This window comes from Carcharhinus amblyrhynchos, chromosome 11 (genome assembly GCF_965287045.1).
Source record: "Carcharhinus amblyrhynchos chromosome 11, sCarAmb.v2.hapA, whole genome shotgun sequence".
Classification (NCBI taxonomy): Eukaryota; Metazoa; Chordata; class Chondrichthyes; order Carcharhiniformes; family Carcharhinidae; genus Carcharhinus; species Carcharhinus amblyrhynchos.
In genome coordinates, this window is record NC_137334.1 from 81,352,944 (window position 1) to 81,373,313 (window position 20,370).

The window sequence follows — 20,370 nt, forward strand, 5'->3', positions numbered from 1 at the left end:
ATCAGTGAGCCAGATATCATTGATTTTTCACTCACTCTCTTTTATATAAAAAAAACTCCACTCCAGTTACACTTTTTTTTTGCCACTGATGATGGGGTTAGCGCTGGTTGGTAGATCAGAGCGAGATGGGAAGGGGGTGGGTGGGAGATCTGTCCGACGAGGGACAGTTCCTTGGAAAACTCGAACAACCGTACTCCTGTCACCAGACTCGGGAATGATATATATATATAGAAAAGGAAAACAAGGGTTTCAGTTTTGAGGCAAGCAGACTTTTTGTGTCAGGCTTTGACATTTTAGAAATTTTCAGGCCGACCACCCAAAATAAAAAAGAGATTGCTCGTCCCAGAAAGTGAATGAATGGCAATCCCACCTCAGTGTGTGCCAGGAAGGGGGGGTGGAGGGGGTAAGGCGGGGGGGGGGGGGGGGCGGTTGGCATTGTGGGGGGAGGGGGGGTGTTGAATGGGGTGGGGGGGCGTTGGGAGAAGCTGAGAAACACATGCTGGCTTGTTGTGTTCCCTGGCCACACATATGTAGTTCATCCTCCAGTCTGTCATGATGGAGCCTGAGGTCTGGCTACATTTTATTCCGCAAATATTTATACTGTACTCTGTTTTCAATTTGATCCAACTGTCACGGGTAGTCAATCTGCGTTAAGAAAAACATCTTTTTCTCACATTGCGTCGTTTTCTCTTTGTGTATCGCGACCTGCAATCTCGCGTAGCCCGTGACATTAAACAAACAAGAAGGAGGGGGGGAAAAAGAAAATAGTCACGTCACCTGCTAGCACATGGGGAACCCAAGCCTGTGTTCCAGGAATTTGTTCTGGCATACAGCCCTTCCCCGGCGTCAGTCGGAAAAGTTTTAATTCAGCTAGCCCTGACTGTTCCCTATAAAGAAAGCGTTTCCAGTGAGGGCGATCCCACAAAGTGGGGAGGATCTGGGCCATTGAAGCCTGATGGGATCCCAAACTCAACCAGGCCAACTGGGGGCCTGCAGGGGAGTGAGAAAGAGGAAAGGGAATTGATAGGTTAAAAAGGGGACATGAGCCAAGTTTGAATGGACCTACCTCATATTAAACTGATCTTTCTCCACACCCGAGGTTAGGTGAACTGGTCATGTTAAATTCTCCCTCAGTGTACCCGAACAGGCGCCGGAGTGTGGCGACTAGGAGATTTTCACTCATTGTAGTTTTAATGTTAGCCTACACGTGGCTAATAAATAAACTTTAACTTTTAACTACGACTGTAGCATTACATTCTGCCCCCTCTCCTTTCCTTCTCGGTGTACGGTATGCTTTGTCTGCATAGTGCGCAAGAAACAATACTGTATACTTATACATGTGACAATAATAAATCAAATCAATTTCAGTTTGTATCGTCCAAAATAAACGTCTCTTGAAAGGGTACTGTCCACTGACATTCTAAACAGAGAAAATTTGTATTTATACGGAATCTTTCACCACCTAAGGAAGTCCCAAAACATTTGACTGTTAATTAATCACTTTTGAAATGTGGTGCCTGTTTTAAATGTAGGAAATGTGGCAGCCAATTTCCACACAGCAAGGTCAGGCAAATAGCAATACAATCATCTGCTTTTCATATTGTTGGCTGAGGGATAAGTATTGGACAGAACACCAAGGGAGAACTCCCCTGCTCTGAAACAGTGACGCAGATCCTTTACACTCCCTCATGAGAGAAGGAGGTGCTTTAGATTGTTACCTCACCCGAAGGCAGTTCCTTCAACACTGCAGCACTTCCCCAGTACCGCAGTGGCATGCCAGCCTACACTTTATACTCAAGTCTCTGCAGTAGGTCTTGAACGCACAACCTTCCGATTCAGAGCAAGAGTGCTACCACTCAGCCACAACTAACACCCAATGACAATGGTAGGGATGACGGGAAAGCGAGAGAAGCAGAACCTTCTAAAATAGAGTGAGAAAATAATTTAAAGTGATTATAGTTACTGCCATCTCACTATAATCGCTGCAAATTAGTCAGATGAAACTTTTGTGGAATTCACTGTGTGGAGTTTGCACATTCTCTGCGTGTCTGCGTGGGTTTCCTTCAGGAGCTCTGGTTACCTCCCACAGTCCAAAGGTGTGCGGGTTAGGTTGATTGGCCATGCTAAATTGTCCCTTAATGTCAGGGGGACTAGCAGAGTAAATTGGGGTTATGGGAAAAGGGCCTAGGTCGATTGTGGTAGGTACAGATGTGATGGGCCAAATGGCCTGCTTCTAAACTGTAGGGATTCTATGATTCTAAGTGCTAACCCTAAAATTTTTACATTGAATTAACAGTGCAGAAACAAGCCATTCTCCTCAACTGATCTATTACATACATACAAACAAGGAACAGGAGTAGGCCATTCAGCCCCTCGAGTCTGTGCTGACATTTAACAAGATCATGGCTGATCACATCGTGCCCTCAAATCTGCAACCTGCCTACCCCCAATAACCGCTCACCCTCTTGCTTACCAAGAATCTATCCAACTCTGCCTTAAAATATTCAAAGATTCTGCTTCCACCATCTTTTCAGGAGGAGAGTCCCAAAGGCTCATGACCCTCTGAGTAAAAAATTTCACCCATCTCCATTTCAAATGGGCGACCCCTTATTTTTAAACAGTGACCTCTAGTTCTAAATTCTCACACAGAGGAAACGTCTTTTCCACAACCATCCTGTCAATGTGATTCAGGAACACATGTGCTTCAATCCAGTTGCCTTTTACTCGTCTAAACTCCAGCCTGTCTAACGTTTCCTCATAAGACAACTCACTCATTCCAGGTATTAGTCTGGTAAACCTTCACTGAACTGCTTCCAACGCATACATTGGTAAATAAGGTTACCAATACTGCGCACATTATTCCAAATGTGGCTTCACCAGTGTTCTGTATAACTGAAGTATAACTTCCTTACTTTGGTATTCAATTGCACTCACAATAACTGATAATATTATATTAGTTTTCCCAATTAGTTACGGTGGCTGCACACTAGCCTTTTGTGATTCATGCACTAAAACATCCCGATTCTTTTGCACTTCAGAGCTCAACTACCTCTCTCCAGTTGGATAATAAACATTTTTATTTTTCCTGTCAAAATGGACAATTTCACATTTTCTTACATAATACTCGATTTGCCGTATCTTTGTCCCTCACTTAACCGATCTATAGCTTTTGTAGCCTCCTCATGTCCTCTTCGTAACTTGCTTTCACATCTATCCTTGTGTCATCAGCAAATTTGACAACCATCCCTTCAATCCCTTCCAGCAGGTCACTTATATAAATTGTAAATATTTCAGGCCCCAGCACAGATCCCTGTGGCACACCACTCATTACATCATGCTATCCTGAAAAAGTCCCATTTGTGCCTACTCTCTGCTTCCTGTTAGCCAGCCAATCTTCTATTATTGACAATACATCACCCCCTACACCATGAGCTTTTATTTCCTGCAATAACCTTTGATGTGGCACTTTATCAAATGCCTTCTAGAAATCTAAGTACATCCACCAATTCCCCTTTATCCACAGCACATGTGACTTCCTCAAAAAACCTCAATAAGGGCAACAAGGTGGCATAGCGGTTAGCATTGCTGCCTCACAGGGTTTGACTCCTGTCTTGGGTCACTGTCTGTGCAGAGTCTGCACGTTCTCCCCTTGTCTGCGTGGGTTTCCTTCCACACCCCAAAGATATGCGGGTTAGGTGCATTGGCCATGCTAAATCACCCCTTAGTGTCCTGGGATACGTAGGTCAGAGGGATTAGCTGGGTAAATTTGACGGGTTACGGGGTGGGGCCTGGATGGAATTGTGCAGACTTGTGGGCCGAATGGCCTCCTTCTGTATATCAAATCGTAGGATTCTATAATTCTAAGTTGGTCAAACATGCTTTCCCTTTCACAAAACCATTTTGACTCTACCTGGTTAACTTGAACTTATCCAAGTGCCATACTATACGTTCTTTAATGAAAGCTTCTAACATTTTATCTATGACAGATGTTAAGCTAACTAGCCCGTAGCTTCCTGCTTTCTGTCTCCCTCCCTTTCTGAATAATGAATAATGGAGTTATATTTTCTATCTTCCAACCTAATGGGAAGTTCCCTGAATTGAGAGTGTTTTGGAAAATTAAAATCAATGCACCAGCAATCTATATTCTGGTGTATTTCCTTCACATGAGCCTCCTCCCAACAAAACCATGTTGTCTCTGATTACGTTGCGCTTATCCAAGTGCCCTGCTATAACTTCTTTAATAAAAGCTTCTAACATTTGACCTATGACTCAAAGTACAGGAATTCCTACCATAAGGAATACACTGCAGAACTTTGCAAAGAGAATCCTCTCCCATTTCTGAGTCAGTTGAGTCTTCCCTCAGAAAATCAATGTGCTCCACGGATTACAAAGAATTTTTTTGACAAAAGATATGAAGGGAATGGGCACCTGACAGATTCTGAGTCAAAGGGTAGGATTTTCCGGCCGTGTTCGCCCCAAGACCGGAAGATCCCACCCAAGGTCAATGGACATTTGCTTGGTCTGTGTCCCACCCGCTTTGATTCCTGTGGCAGGCAGGACAGGAAAATTTCACCCTTGGTCTTCTAGGGAAATGTCAAGGAGAGGTAAGCAACCACCAAACAGTGAGAGAAGGCAACAGAAGAAACCATCTCAACCAGAGATGAATGAGGTTCTCCCTCTCTGTCTATTTTTCCTCGCGCATTACAGTACATGCAACTACCTACAGAGCAACAGTCATGGTTCCACAGCACATGTACATAAATGTGGGAAAAATATATACAACTGTAAAACACTGCAATTTGGGGTGGGGTGGTGTAGCTGAAGCATGCAACTACAAGGGTCAATATTATCATCAAGGTCCTGAAGAACAGTTATATTGCACTTGAAACATTAACTCTTTCTCTCTCCACAGATGCTGCCAGAGCTGTTGATTTTTTCCAGGACATTCAGTTCTTATTTCAGATCTCCAGCAGCCGCACTATTTCATGGAATCACAGAATTGTTATGGTGCAGAAGAAGACCATTCAGTCCATCGTGTCTGTACCGGCTCTCCAAATGAGCATTACATCTTAGTGCCATACCCCTGCATTTTCCCCGTACTCCTGTTTCTTTTCAAGTAATTGTCTAATATTCTCTTGAATGCTTGATTGAACCTGCCTCCACTACCAGGCAGTGCACTCCAGACCCAAACCACTTGCTGTATGGAAAGGTTATTTCTCACATCACATTTGCTTCTTTTGCAAATCACCTTAAATCTTGATTCTTTCAAGAGGGGGAACAGTTTCCCCCTATCTAGTCTGTTCAGCCTCTTATGATTTTGAGCATCTCTGTCAAATCTCCTCTTAGCCTTCTTCTCTCCAAGGACAGCAGTCCCAACCTCTCAGATCTATCCCCATAACTGAAGTTTCTCATCCCTGGAACTATTTGTGCAAACCTCTTGTGCACTTTCTCCAATGTGTTCACATCTTTCCTATAGCATGACACTCAGGATTGCACACAATATTCCAGCTGAGGTCTAACTAGTGTCTTGTATAGATTCAGCATAACCTCTGCTGTGTACCCTGTGTCCCTATTAATAAAGTCCTGAATATATTATGCTTTATAACTGCTCTCTCCACCTGTCCTGCCACCTTCAATGATCTCTGTACATATACACCCAGGTCTCTCTGTTCCTGCAACCCTTTTAGGCTGTTGCCCTTAATTTTATGTTGTCTCTCCATGTTCTTCCTGCCAAAATGCTTCACTTCATATTTCTCAGCATTGATCTTCACCTGCCACCTATCTGCCCACTCCACCAACTTGCCTATATTCTTTGGAAGTTCTACACTGTCCTCTTCACAATTTAGAATACTTCCAATACTTCCTCAAACTTGAAAACTGTCCCCTGCATGCCAAGAGGTACATCATTAATATGGATATTTTGCTTTTATTATTCTGGTCACCACTGATTTTTTTTCTCTTCTTAGCTAGATGCTGCTCTTTGGGAAGCAAAAGAATAAATAAATCAGTTGGTGACTCTGATCCCATTTCCCAGTGACCACTGTTGGAAAGGACATATATGCGGGCATCGACTGGGCAGAGGGTTTTGCCCAGTAATGATGCCTTCTCTAATGGAACATTGCCGATTGAATTAACACACAAAGACTGGCTATAAAGATAGGGGAACAGACCATACTTTTACACAACAGAACAGAGGGAAGAAAAGTTGAAACGCTGGAGAGGGCATTAATTGTACCATAAAGCAGCGTGAGAAAATGTTGCAAAAGCCTACTTACACAACACTTATTGCCATTACTGATAGCACAATCCATTTAGCAATATTGAAATTTGTTATAATTACTCTAATTATTCTGGACAATTTCTGCAGTAAGCTCATTATAAAGAAGAAATGCCAAGATAAACACCTTGTTTTTGAAGCTGGCCTGATAACATCTTCATTATTACTCATGTAAGACCTTTTGTTGCTGTGTAACTTTTTGGGTGAAAATGATGCACAAACTATTTTGGAGCATTCAACAGCAAGTTCATGTGTAGCGCAGGGTTTACAGCCTGCAGATAAAGCACAGCCCCTGTTGGAACACAACTGACTCACCAATTCACCGAATCATCTACTTCTACAGGTAAACATTGGAGCCGTAGGCATGCTTCAAACTCATGGATTTCTTCTGTAACAACCCGTACGAGCTAACACATTTCAGCTGTAGTACCCCCCTACAAGCCAACAGAATTTAATAATAAGGTCCGTTAAAATCCAAGAGCATTCAGCTGTAAAGCAGTAAATGTAACATAGATTTTGTGATCACATGCAATCCAACACATTACAGCTGTAATACCCCTTACAATCCAAACACACTTCAGCTTAATACCCCTACAATCTAACTCATTGCAGCTATAATACCCCCTACAATCTAACACATTATAGCTGTAATACCCCCTACAATCTAACACATTACAGCTGTAATACCCCCTACAATCTAACACATTACAGCTGTAATACCCCCTACAATCTAACACATTACAGCTGTAATAATCTCTACAATCTAACACATTACAGCTGTAATACTCCATACAATCTAACACATTACAGCTGTAATACTCCTGACAATCAAACACATTACAGCTGTAATACCTCCTACCATCTAACACATTACAGCTGTAATACCTCCTACAATGCAACATATTACAGCTGTAATACCCCCTACAATCTAATACATTTCAACTGTAACACTCCCTACAATCTAACACATTACAGCTGTATTACCCCCTACAATCTAACACATTACAGCTGTAATACCCCCTACAATCCAAGACATTATAGGTGTAATACCCCCTCGAATCTAATGCATTACAGCTCTATTACCCCCTACAATCTAGCACACTACAGCTGTAATAACCCCTACAATCTAACATGTGTTAGATTGTAGGGTGTTTTACAGCTGTAATGTGTTAGATTGTAGGGTGTTTTATAGCTGTAATATTACAGCTGTAAAACCCCCGACAATCTAACACATTTCAGCTGTAATATTCCCTACAATATAACACATTACAGCTGTAATACCCCCTACAATCCAACACATTACAGCTGTATTACCCCCTACAATCTAACACATTACAGCTCTATTACCCCCTACAATCCAGCACATTACAACTGTAATAACTCCTACAATCTAACACATTACACTGTAATACCCTCTACAGTCTAAGACAAACAGTTGTAATACCCAATGCAGTCTAACACATTTCAGCTGTAATATCTCCTACAATCTAACACATTTCAGCTGTAATACTCCCTACAACCCAACACATTACAGCTGTAATACTCCCCACAATCCAACACATTACAGCTGTAATACTCCCCACAATCCAACACATTACAGCTGTAATACTCCCTACAATCTAACACATTTCAGTTGTAATATTCCCTACAATCTTACACATTACAGCTGTAATACCACCTACAATCTAACTCATTACAGCTGTAATGCCTATCATGATCAAACAGATTGCTGACACCCACTTTCTAAGAATAGAGATGAGGAATAATCATAGATCAAAGAACACGGCATTGTCAGTTTGGGTCCAAACTACAACAACTTCAGGAAAGAGGGATCGAAAGTAATCTTAGCCCCCATCCCAGACTGAATAATACCATTTTGTAGCCATCTTCAATTCATCACTAGTGCTGCAAATACAAAACAATTTTAAGCTTTGAAAAGTCGGAGGGTTTTTGTAAAATTAATATAATCTTTGGAAAAATCCTGCCCTCTGATCTTGGCCTTTGAAATGTCCGGAAGTTGCCAAAGAATTCCCAATGCTTTGACTTCCAAGGAGACATTGGGTAACAGTGAGTAAGAGTTGGGAGGGCCAATCTCTGAATAGGCTATGGAAAAACTCAGGGGCGGGTCCGCAGTGATCTCAGAACCAAGAAAACAAAACACAAAACAGACCGGGGCCTCAACACTACACTCTGCACAGTATCAAAACTGTACGAGAATTCATTCCGTGTAGTTATCAAGAAAGCTAAAGAAAATTGAAGGAATTCAGACTGTAATCAGGTTGCAGAAATTGTGAATTATTCCCTACTTGGTCAAAGCTATAGCTGTTTTACTCTCCATTTTGGTTAAAACTTTTGTGACTATTATCAGATGAGATTTCTAGACAGTTAGATAGATCTTGCATCTAAATAGTACCTTTGACAATTCTAGACATTTCCAAAGTGTTTTACAGCTGCACCGACAACAATCCCACCCAGGTCCCTTTTCCCACAACCCCACGCATTTACCTTGCTCATCCCCCTGACAATAGGGGGCAATTTAGCATGGTCAATCAATCTAACCTGTACGTCTTTGGACTGTGGGAGGAAACCCACACAGATGACATGGGGAGAATGTGCAAACACCACACAGACAGTGACCCGAGGCTGGAATTGAACCCTGGTTCCTGGTGCAATCTGGGTCCCTGTGAGGCAGCAGTGCTTACCACTGTGCCATCGTGCCACCCACAATGAATGCATACTGTTATTTTGGTTGAATTTGCATAGATCATCCACCTGGGAGCTGAGGGATTTGTACAGCTCAGACCTGGTATAGGCACCACAGTCATTGAGTGAGCTATCCTGGAACTAAGAGAATCCTGCCTGACAGAAAGCAAGAAAGGGGTTACAGTAAATGAAGTGTATTTTAAATACACCAATTTATTTAAATGAATCCACCAAGCTCTCTGTTCTTTCATTTTTACTGCTGCGTCCTTTACTTGCTTGCAGGAAATCATTGCCATTCATGGCTGCCAGCTACCATTTAAGTTAAATCAATTCAAGTTAGCATAAGTGTACTTCAGCATTGGAACAGCTCTCCACAGCAGGGACTCAAAGACCTGCCAGACTTTATAGCATTGTCCCGTGCACAAAGAACTGTTGATGGACCTGTGTAGAGAGTTATCTGGATCCTTAAAACTGATGCTCTTTCATGTAGTACTTGTCGAGAGAACTGTCAATAATAAGGACACATGGCGGCTGTTTGTAAGCATATCACAAACAATAGTGTGGAAAAGCCACACTGGATAACACGTGTTTGATCACCTGCTGTGCAGTAAATTTTTGTCCTGCAATTTTACTGAAAGCAAGACAGACGCTCACATGAAGGGAAAACAGCAGTAGAATGAAGTTGTGTGCCTGGAACTTTTGAATAAAGAAAAGCTTGCATTTATGTGGTGCCTTTCACATCGTCAAGACGTCCAAAGCTTTTTACAACCAACACAGTGTCTCGGACAATTAAATAGATCGCGATCACATAGGGGTGCTGGGATACGGACTCACACACATTCAAGTAAGATACCGTAAGCTTATTTGTGAAGATTCCGTCTCTTATTTCTAGTGCAAATGCCAATACATTCCTTTACGGTGTCCCTACACGCAACCATGAGAGGAATTCCGAGCCTATTCGGAGCTCTGGATCTCAGCCAGGAAGGTTCACGCCTGACACAACCCTGAGTCTCCGGTTCGACATGACATGGGCAAGGGATCGGGGCAGGCCACATATCTGCCTGCCCTCTTAGCTGGACAGCAGGGTGGGAGGAGGGGACGTGGGGGTGCGGGGGAGGGAGTGTGGGGTGGTTGGTGGGTGGGGGGGGAGGGGAGACAACCCTAATTTAGCAAGACAATGGATTTCCATTAATTATACACAACAACTGGGACTCAAAGCCATGCTTGTCAGATCACCCACGTTCAAAGTGCCAAAGCTTCACTCGAAATGTGTGGCTGTCCGCGACAAAGCCTTTAGCAGGGAACAGATATCGAGGGGAGCGCTTCTTTCATAAAGGAGGGATTGCATCTCTCACGACTCGTTTTCGCAAACATTTCTTAAAAAAAAGCAACACATCACACTTTCCGATTTTCCCTCTGCCTCACGAGAACGCAGGCGGCCTTAACTCAGCGACAGTTTAACTTAATAGCCCAAAATGCTGAGAATGGTTTGGGCACTATTGTACGAAGGAGGCCGAGATTAAATTTCTGTGGTTTTGTCCCCATTTAAACTTTCAGAAGCACAACAACAGGTTTCCACCGGAGTGAAGAAAAAGAATATCTGATCAATAATCCCTGACAAAAGTGAATGTGTGAGAAAAGCGACATAATGGTGTTCCTGAGGATGAAAGTGACATCCTGATCATGGATTTCAGAGGCAGATGACCACAGCTTTAGACTGTGAAAAAACCTGAATAGGCCATCATTTCTTTGCAGTCTTTTCATTCCCTCTGGCCTGACTGCTGGAACTCTTCACTGAACACAATAGCAACTGCACTAAATCTTTCTTCTTATGCAAATCGCAGCGATCAGGCCCTCATGCTGAACAACTTTCGATGAAGCTACAGTCACACAAACCATTGGCCGCTTCACAACAAAATCAGAAATAATTGCGGCAATAAAAATTAAAATTGCCCCCTTTGCTTTCTACCTCCTGCCTCATTTTACTCAGTGGGCCCAGTTAGCTACCCTTCCCCGACACAACTCCATGTAAACCACCTCCCTTCGCGCATCACACGCCCCTCCCCGGAAAAAGTTAATGACCATTTTTGCTGTATGTTAACAGATCTCTCCTCACCTACACAACAGGGGAACTGGTTTAATTGCTTAGAAAGTGAATTGTTAGAGTGACGCATATTGCATTGCAAATACGTACGCATTGGGTCTGTTTCTCATGGTTGGACTTCTTTTTAAGTCAGTTTAGGCATAGGCTAGATAACTTTGAGGCCTTCACTGACTATATCACTGTCAAATCTGGATCAGACCACTGGATAATCAATAGACTACCTGAGTAACTATCTTTGTCATACAAATGCTCCTAGGATGCCTATCAAGTAACGTGAACCGTAATGAGCCCCCCAACCCCCGGCAACAACAACTTTCACTTCATAAACATCTCGAACCGCTTCCCACAGGAGACAGCAGATGCCAAGCTGAAGTATAAAAGTTAGGACAGGGAATCAAAGACATGGCCAAACAGTTCAGAGTAGTTTTGAGGTTTCAGTGGCAAGTGAAGTAGCAAGGGAAAAGAGGACTGGGGAGAGGCGGGGGAGGGGGGCAGGGGTTCCCAGAGTAGAGCTAAGGTAGTCCGAGACTTGTCCAGTGACGGAGAAGTGGGGGGAGGCAATGGGAATTCACAGGTGGCTGGTCAGAGGGCTGAAGGCCTCCACTGTAAGGCTGAAGGAGATGACAAAGGTGAAGCCTTGAGGGCAAAATGTGGCGGCAAAGTCTGGAATTCTCTACTTTACTGGAGGCAGGGGGAAGGAAATTTGTTCCAGTCATTGGGAACATAAGGAATGGCGGCACATTGGTTAGCACGGTTGCCCCACAGCTCCAGGGGCCCAGGTTCGATTTCCAGCTTGGGTCACCGTCTGTGCAGTGTCTGCACATTTTCCCCGTGTCTGCGTGGGATTTCTTCCGGGTGCTCTGATTCCCTTCCACAGTCTGAAAGATGTGCTGGTTCGGTGCATTGGCCATGCTAAATTCTCTCAGTGAACCCAGACAGGTGCCGGAGTCACTGCAGTGTTAATGTAAGCCTACTTGTGTGACACCAATTAAAAAAACTTAAAACTTCAATGAGCACATTGTAGAGGAAGCAGAATTTTGGACAACTTTTAAGTTGGGGTAAGGTGGAAGCTGGCAATCAGGGATTTGGAGAATCACATCTTGATGGGAAACGCACGCATTTGGCTTTCAGTGGTCGCCGCGGTGACCAGTGCTGCAAAGGCGGAAGAAAGTAATCTTGATAAGTGAAAGGATTTCTGATTTGAAACTCAATTCAGGGTTGGTTCAGCCTGAGTGAGCTGCTAGACAGAGATATAAAGTAAGGATATTTTTGTAAGAGCAAAACATAATGGTTTCCTCAAAATTCAATTGAAGAAGATTCTGATTAACCCATAGCTTGATGTTGGACAGGCAGTTTCAGAAATATAGGATGGCTGTGAAGTCAAAAATGAGGCTTTGATCTCGGAGGTTGTGAAAATACATATGGAACTTCACCCCAAAACTATTGGTAATGTCACAGGGAGAAGCGCACTGACTCAGGACAGGAGAGGGCCATGCCTCAAGATACTCTGATGGCGACCTCACTGGAATGGGGACGAAATCCCCTACTGCCAACATCCTGTGGTGTTATCATTAACCAGAAAGTGTACTAGATGAGCCCTATAAAAATTGGCTACAAGAATCGGTCAGGGGATAGGAATCTTGTGAATAACTCATATCCTGGCTCCTCAAAGCCTGTCCATCTTTTACGATAAGAAGTCTGACAACACCAGGTTTAAGTCCAACCAATTTATTTGATAGTAAACTCACAAGCTTTCGGGGTTTGCCCCTTTGAAGGGTGTTGCCAGACTTCTTACTGTGTTTACCCCAGTCCAATGCCGGCATCTCCACATCACATCTTCTACAAGGCTTAAGTCAGGGGTATGATGGAATATTCTCCACTTGTCTGGATGGGTGCAGCCCCAACAACACTCAAGAAGCTTGACACCATCCAGGACAAAGTAGCCTCACTTGACTGTTACCCCTTCCACAAACATTCACTCCTTCCAACACCAATGCACAGTGGCAACCGTAAAAGATACACTGCAGGAACTCACCAAGGCACCTTATGCAGCACCTTCCAAACCCATGACTGCTACTATCTAGAAGGACAAGGGCAGCAGACACAATGGAACACACTCACCTGGAAGCTTTCCTCCCAGTCATTCAACATCCTGACTTGGAATTATATCACTGTCATTGGAATCCTGAAACTCCCTCCCTACTAGCAATAAGGCTGTACCTGTACCTCTGCAGCCATTCAAAAAGGCAGCTCACCAGTACCTTCTCAAGGGCAATTTGGGATGGGCAATAAATGCTGGCCTAACCAGCGATATCCTGTAAATGAGTAATAAAAACTTTTGAGCAGAATAATTTTGAGGTTTTGAGAAGCAAAGATGTTGGAGTGCAAAGAATGAAAAAGGGAGCCTTGGAAGAAATGAGTAACAGGCTAGGTAGAAGCTGGTCTAATGGTATTAAAGGAGTTCACACCCTCACTTATCAAAACAATAATGTTAACATCTGCTACCATCCACAAACTGTCCATATAAACACTCAATAATTCCATTAATTTAGTTGGTGCACCTTCTCTTAATAGAGAATATATTTAATCAATGGTCTTTTCCATGTAAAAGTAATGAATTGAAAATCAATCAGATTGTACCACACGTAAAGTTTTATTTATTAGAACTTATTTATTTATTAGTCACAAGTAAGGCTTACGTTAACACTGCAATGAAGTTATTGTGAAATTCCCCTAGTCGCCACAGTCTGGTGCCTGTTCGGGCACACAGAGAGAATTTAGCATGGCCAATACGCCTAACCAGCACGTCCTTCAGACTGTGGGAGGAAACCACAGCACGCAGAGGAAACCCACGCAGTCACGGGGAGAATGTGCAAACTCCACAAAGACAGTGGCCCAAGCCGGGAAATCGAACCCAGGTCCCTGGTGCTGTGAGGCAGCATCAAGACAGAGTTTACTAAACAATGAATAAAAACCCCTTGCATTGTTTATAATCAGAGATAAAAGTTCAAAATATTTCATGATGATTAGCTGATTGCCAGAGCAGCTAGTACAAGTTTCACTCATTAGCTTCAATAATTGTTGGTTAATTATTTAACAATTTTTAAAGCCAGAAAGAAGTGTTCACATCAAAAACAAGCTATTTTGTTCCGTTTTCAATGCTTTGTGAATAATGTCACATAAGTGCATAATGACTATGAAGCAGATATTCTGAAGCTAGCGTTAAGTGGTATTATTGTTTCTAAATTATCTTTCAAGTTACTTTAGCAGGATGGCAAATGGTTCTGAGTGAAGTTAGTAAATCACAGAATTATAGACTCCTACAGTGCAGAAGGATGCCATTCGGCCCATCGAGTCTGCACTGACCACAATCCCACCCAGGCCCTATCCCCATACTCCCATGCATTTATCCTAGTTAGTCCCCTGACACTATTTAGTGCAATTTAGTATGGCCAATTCATCTAACCCACAAATCTTTGGACATCATCAAATCAGCAGTGCTAGTATCAGTGGCATTACTGGTGCCAGTGTTAGTCACCACATCACCTGTGCCAGTGCATTTGCCCACCACAATAAATTTAAGTGGAATTGAAAAACTTAGCAAGTGAAAGAGAAAGAAGTACGAAAGTTTTCCCTGTGCTGGTGGATGCAATGCCTGTACTGGGATTTGCAAGGCTAATTTTAAACAGATTTCACAGAAGGCTGCTCCTGAAACTGAAATCCACTAAAAAGTTTCAACATATTGACAAGACACTAGTAGGATTGAAAATACGGAACAATCACTGCTTTAGCTTTATGAAACACTGTTTGCATTAACTCACTAAGATGGAAGCTAAACTGGACATTTGGTACTGTATCATTTTGGTGTACCCATGGCACCAACAGTTTCATCTTGAAAACAGCACCGCAGGACAATTTGTCGGAGCCATTTTTGCATCTTTGGCACGGTTTGTCAATGCTAGAATAATTGCAGTGAATGAGTGACCAGTAGAATGCCAACCCCACCAGGCACACGCAAATCTGCACTGATGTCACATGTACACACAAATGTGTAGTGCTTTCACGGAAGCATGTATGTGTGGGGTCTCCTTGGTTTGTCACCATCAGCTCCCCATATAACTCTGCACTGTGTGCTCACATCCCTCCCTAAATCAGTAGCAATTCTGACTGCTGCACAACATAATGCTGCTTAAAAAAATGCACAGTCAACACAGGACATTCCTTATCACTGCATCCTTCATTAACGGCATACTGCTATGAACTGAATATAAGGGTACTTGGGTGTACCCTGTACGGGTACCCAGACATGCCAATGAGTAAACTCAGCTCAACCTCTACAGCATCTGCCTTTGGCTTGCTGGGGGCAAATCTTCCAATGTAACTGCAAGAGGTGTTCACACTTAAACTGCAGAACCCTACGGCAGCTCTAGCAAGAGAGACAGAGGGTGTTTATTTTGGAGGGACTTGCCCAGTGTTACATGTGCATTATTGGGAAAAAGAAATACCTGATGGGCCTGCGAGACAATTCAACCAGTGTTTCCACATGTCAAAACTACCATTATTTAAAATGCTTCTGTGGCACTAAGAGGCATCAGTCACGCAAATTGTTTCAGATACACCATAAACTGTTTTTAAAAACACACCACAAATTGTAAACAGGAGTAAACATTGGTATCAAAGGTCATTTTCGAAACACTGATGCTTCAACAGCATTGTAAGCACTAAGCTGCCATTTAATTAGCCACTTTCCAATAAATTGTTTCTTTTAACAAAACACAGCTGATCACCAGTAAACAGCCTGTCTGGGTTTACATTGCTTTATATTATCCAACCTTACGACATTTCTGCCCTCACACCACAAGTGATACTGTATGAAATTTTAACGGCAATTCGCAGAGCTGTATCTGTGCATCAGAGGTTTACAGTGATATTCTGTTTCACTGCCCGCCACAGAATGGGCACTCACTTGCAAAGAGAAATCTCATAATAAAAATGTTGTAATCCAACTCTTTTAAACGCTGTTTTAATCCTTGAAAAGGCAATGCTGTCAGGAATGTATGGCTTACAAGCCAGAATGTCCACTGCATGTGCATGCACATACACAAAGCATGTTTCAGAAACCAAAGATGGTATATAACAGTGCAAATTGATGCCAGTGAGAAATACAAGTTGGATCATTCGTGTCACCAGAATAAAGAACAAAACTTCTTAGGAAGAAAATACAGGTTTTGTCTCAACGAGCCAATTGGTTTTCTCCCCTTTTAAAAGCAAGAGTTGTGGCAAAGTTCTATGTTTGTACAATTAAAGTGACTCCGTAATTGATGTGATAGCAAGTCCCAAAGGACCACAAAGAATTTTAGCAATGCCCTCTGTGCATTTTAGACAGCACTGAAGGGCTGTATCATTCACCACTCTGCCACTTGTATAACATTTATCCAAACAGGCCAACACATATTTAAGTGAAAATCACAATGAGAGTTTTGAGAGTCTTCACTTTTCCACTTATGCACAAGTGACGTCTCCCTGATGCCCTCCCCTCATCATTTTGCTGCATCTTCGGGGCACTGTGACTTTAAGAGCCACCCCGACCTCGGAGCAGCTAAGTTGACCGTACTTGGGCTGAACTTGTTTCAGTGAAGGGAACAGGTTTTACTGCCAGGACGAAGGAGGGAGAACATGGTTCCCAGCCCAAAAACATACCCGGGTCGCTCAATGGGAAAAGAAAATGTGTAACTTACAAGCGGTGTGCGCGCTTCTGAGCTGCGAATGATGCCAAGACACGGAATTAGTTTCGGTGCGCGATGGAGGGAGTGCATCATTGGAATAATTTTATTTGTGTGGCAAAATAATTCCTAAGAGCTTTACAGAGAGGGTAAAAGCAAACTGGCTGGGGTGCATCACTAGTTAGCCCCAGACAGGGGAATGAGGGGTTTGAGAGAAGGGAAATTGCTGTATAAAGACTTGGATCTTTGGAACAATATACAAACGCAGGAGCACTTTAAAAGGGGCAGAAATATAGGCACAACACCTAGGGGCTGAGATATACTAATTAAATCCCGTGTTTAAAAAAAACACACTCATTACTTGTCCACAAAAACTCGACATGGACTCGGTTGACAATGCCAGCAAAAAGTTGTTAAACTGGCCCGTCCAATTCTTCCCTCTTCCTATCCCCACACACAATGCAATCTCTGGAGTGGGGGAGAGGGCAGACACCCCCTCCCCACACACACACACAGACTTTTCCCCGACCCCTCTTTTTTTTTAACTCCTTAATCAGCCTGGCGCCCAACACTTAACAAAATACAACACACAAAAATGGGATCAGATTGCAAAGAGCTCAGTCAAAAAAAAGACCCCCCCCCCAAACACACACATACATTTCTGGAATTCCATAAAAGGTAAAGTGGGACAAAAGAAGGTAAGTTCGTTGAGAAAAAAGGGAAAAGAGGGAATAAGAGAGAGTATAGCTAAGAGAGAAAATGAGCCAAAAACTGAGGAACTTCCGAGGATGTATTTTTCTCTTTTTTTAAAAGAAGTCACAGTTTGTTGTGAATCACACTCCTTCTCTCTCCACACACACACATTCACCAACCAAACAACAACAACCGCTGGAAGTTTGCAAAAGTGTGGCAAAGTTAAGCAGCAACAACAACAGTGACACAGTAAATAAACAGAAGCAGGTATCACTCCTTAAACATGAGCAGTCGGAGGAAGGGGAGAGGGCAATATAAAACGTTACCTGTTTAGTACCGAAGAGTTTGCTAATTTTTGTTTTTGGTTATCTGATCCGTGTGCTTTGGCTGAAAAAAAGGGCTTCAAACTGGAAGGAATAACTATGTCAAAACAAGAAAAAAATATATTTTTTTCCAACTCTTCTCCCCCCTCCCCCCCCAAAAAAAATAAACTTATGGAACCGTTATCATCAAAAGGCGTTTCTATAACCAAAAACAAAAAATCCACAACAAAAGTCAAAGCTCCCACAAGGATCAGAAGTACAGCGAAGAAAATCCAGCAGCACAGTCTCTCTCTCTCTCTGTGTTGTTGAGTGTTTTTTTTGAAAAAAAGGAGTGGATTCAATCGCAGAGTTTGACGAGTTGGGGCCGCCGCTGGTGTGTCTGTGCCGTGATTCCTCAGACAAGATACACGCGTAGAGAGACAGAGCAAAAAAAACTTTCCCCCTCTCTCTATCCAACACACAGAGAGGGAGGGAGGAGAGAGAGGACAATTCACTAAAACTTTTCTTCCTCTCTCCCTCTTCCTCCCTCTGTCTCCACAGCAGAAAAAGCAGTCACTGAGTTACTTCTGTCTGTCCACCCCCCCCCACCTCCCCCCCCTCATCTGATTCTCCCATTCCTTCTCCCCTGGTGAGTCTCTCTCTCTCGAACATTTGTTACTTCAGTTGCCAAAAGAACCGTACTTTCAAGAAACCAGGGAATTGATCTGGCAAAGCTTGTCTCAAACTATTTCCTCGTAAAACCGAAATTCTCTCCCTCTTCCCATATATCAAAGTTTCATTGTGTAAAAAAAAACTTTGCCTTCCCTGAAAACTTTTTACATGTTGTCGGAACGCTGACTAAAATAGGTCTTGTCCCCTATATCGTAATCCGAGCAACGAATTTATCCTATTCTTTTTAATAACATTTCGATATATTTCGTAAGGATTTTTGTTCTTGTGCTCAGGAGGTGAATTATAATAATCTAACCCCAAGCGGGTGCTTCTTTTTAAGTGAGGAAGTGTTGAGATTTGAACTATTTATTTTCCACTCATAGATTGGTATTTTTTATTGTCCGGCTACATGTGAAACCTGGGCTGTCTTTGCGGCTCCTCCAGTAGTTTTGAGTGCTGGCTAGTTTTTTTTAAACGAGGAGCGATCGCCCTCTCTTTTTGTGTTTTACTGTCCTCTGCTGGTCACACAACAGGGTCCCTACATCTACAATCTCCATTAACGATGACAGTGGCGCCCTCCCCTGTTACCTGCTCTTTACTCCATCCTTAAAGTTACAAAGTCAGAACGGGCCATGGCATGCTGGGCCCATAATAACCCAGAGGTCGCTGGATCTTAACCGTTCTCTGCTATTTACGTTTGCAGATACGGTAGTGACTTTTAAGGGGCGCCTGGGCAAATACATGAATAGGATGCAAATAGAGGGATAAAGTCCCTGGAAGGGTAGGTGGTTTTAGTTCAGTCGGGGAGCGTGGTTGGTGCAAGCTTGGAGGGCTGAAGGGCATGTTCCTGTGCTGTAAATCCAAGCCCATGATAAAAGCAAAATTAAGTAAAAAGTTTATTTATTAGTCACAAACAGGTTTACATAAGAACATAAGAAATAGGAACAGGAGTAGGCCATCTAGCCCTTCGAGCCTGCCCCGCCACTCAATAAGATCATGGCTGATCTGTCGTGGCTCAGTTCCACTTTCCCGCCCTCTCCCCATAACCCTTAATCCCCTCTCTTATCAAGAACCCATCAACCCGCTTCTTAAAAATATTTAGCGAGGCAGCCTCCACCACTTCAACGGGCAGAGAATTCCAGAGATTCACCACCCTTTGAGTGAAGAAGTTCCTCCTCAACTCCGTTCTAAACCGCCTCCCCTTTATCTTGAGGCTGTGCCCCCTAGTCCTACTGTCTTTTTTGAGCGGGAAGAGTCTCTCCACCTCTATCCTATCCATCCCATTCATCATCTTGAAGGGTATTGACACTGTCCTTTGTCACAATGACAAAGTGCACAGAAGGGTGTGTTGTCTGCCTGGTGCTCGGGTACAGGATGTCACAGCTGGGCTGCAGAGGAATCTGGAGTGGGAGGGTGAGAACCCGGTCGTTGTTGTACATGTGGGTGCCGGCGACGTAGGCAAAGTGCGGACTGAGGATCTGGGGAGGGAGTATGAGAAGCTGGGAATGGAATTAAAAAGTAGAACCGACAAGGTGGTCGTCTCTGGGCTACTGCCTGAACTGAGTGCAGATGGGCGTAGGGTTGACAGGATAAAGGAAGTGAATGGGTGGCTCAGGGATTGGTGTGGGAGGAATGGGTTCGAATTTATGGGGCATTGGCACCAGTATTGGGGTAGGTGGGACTTGTTCGGGCGGGATGGGGTGGGTCTGAACCGTGCTGGGACCAGAGTGTTGGCGAATCGAGTAAAGAGGACTGTAGACAGGGCTTTAAACTAATTAGGGGGGGGGAGGGTGCGAGGGTAGGTGACGCTACGAGGTCTAAAGTTAAGGATAGGGTACAGGTAAGGGAAGAGGCCGAGGATGTCCCAATTGGTGGCGTTACGGCAAATAGGGTCCA

The 20,370-nt window shown here is 43.4% G+C and overlaps 1 protein-coding gene across 1 annotated transcript in view; it reads right to left on the bottom strand.

Moving 5' to 3' along the window:
- The window catches only part of gli2a (GLI family zinc finger 2a), a 405,780-nt gene extending 387,456 nt beyond the window's left edge, over window positions 1-18,324 (bottom strand). The window contains exon 1 of the mRNA XM_080199475.1: window positions 17,827-18,324. The gene's annotated coding sequence lies outside the window, so the exon portion shown is untranslated. The remainder of the gene's footprint in view (window positions 1-17,826) is intronic.
- Between the last annotated feature and the right edge of the window lie 2,046 nt (window positions 18,325-20,370).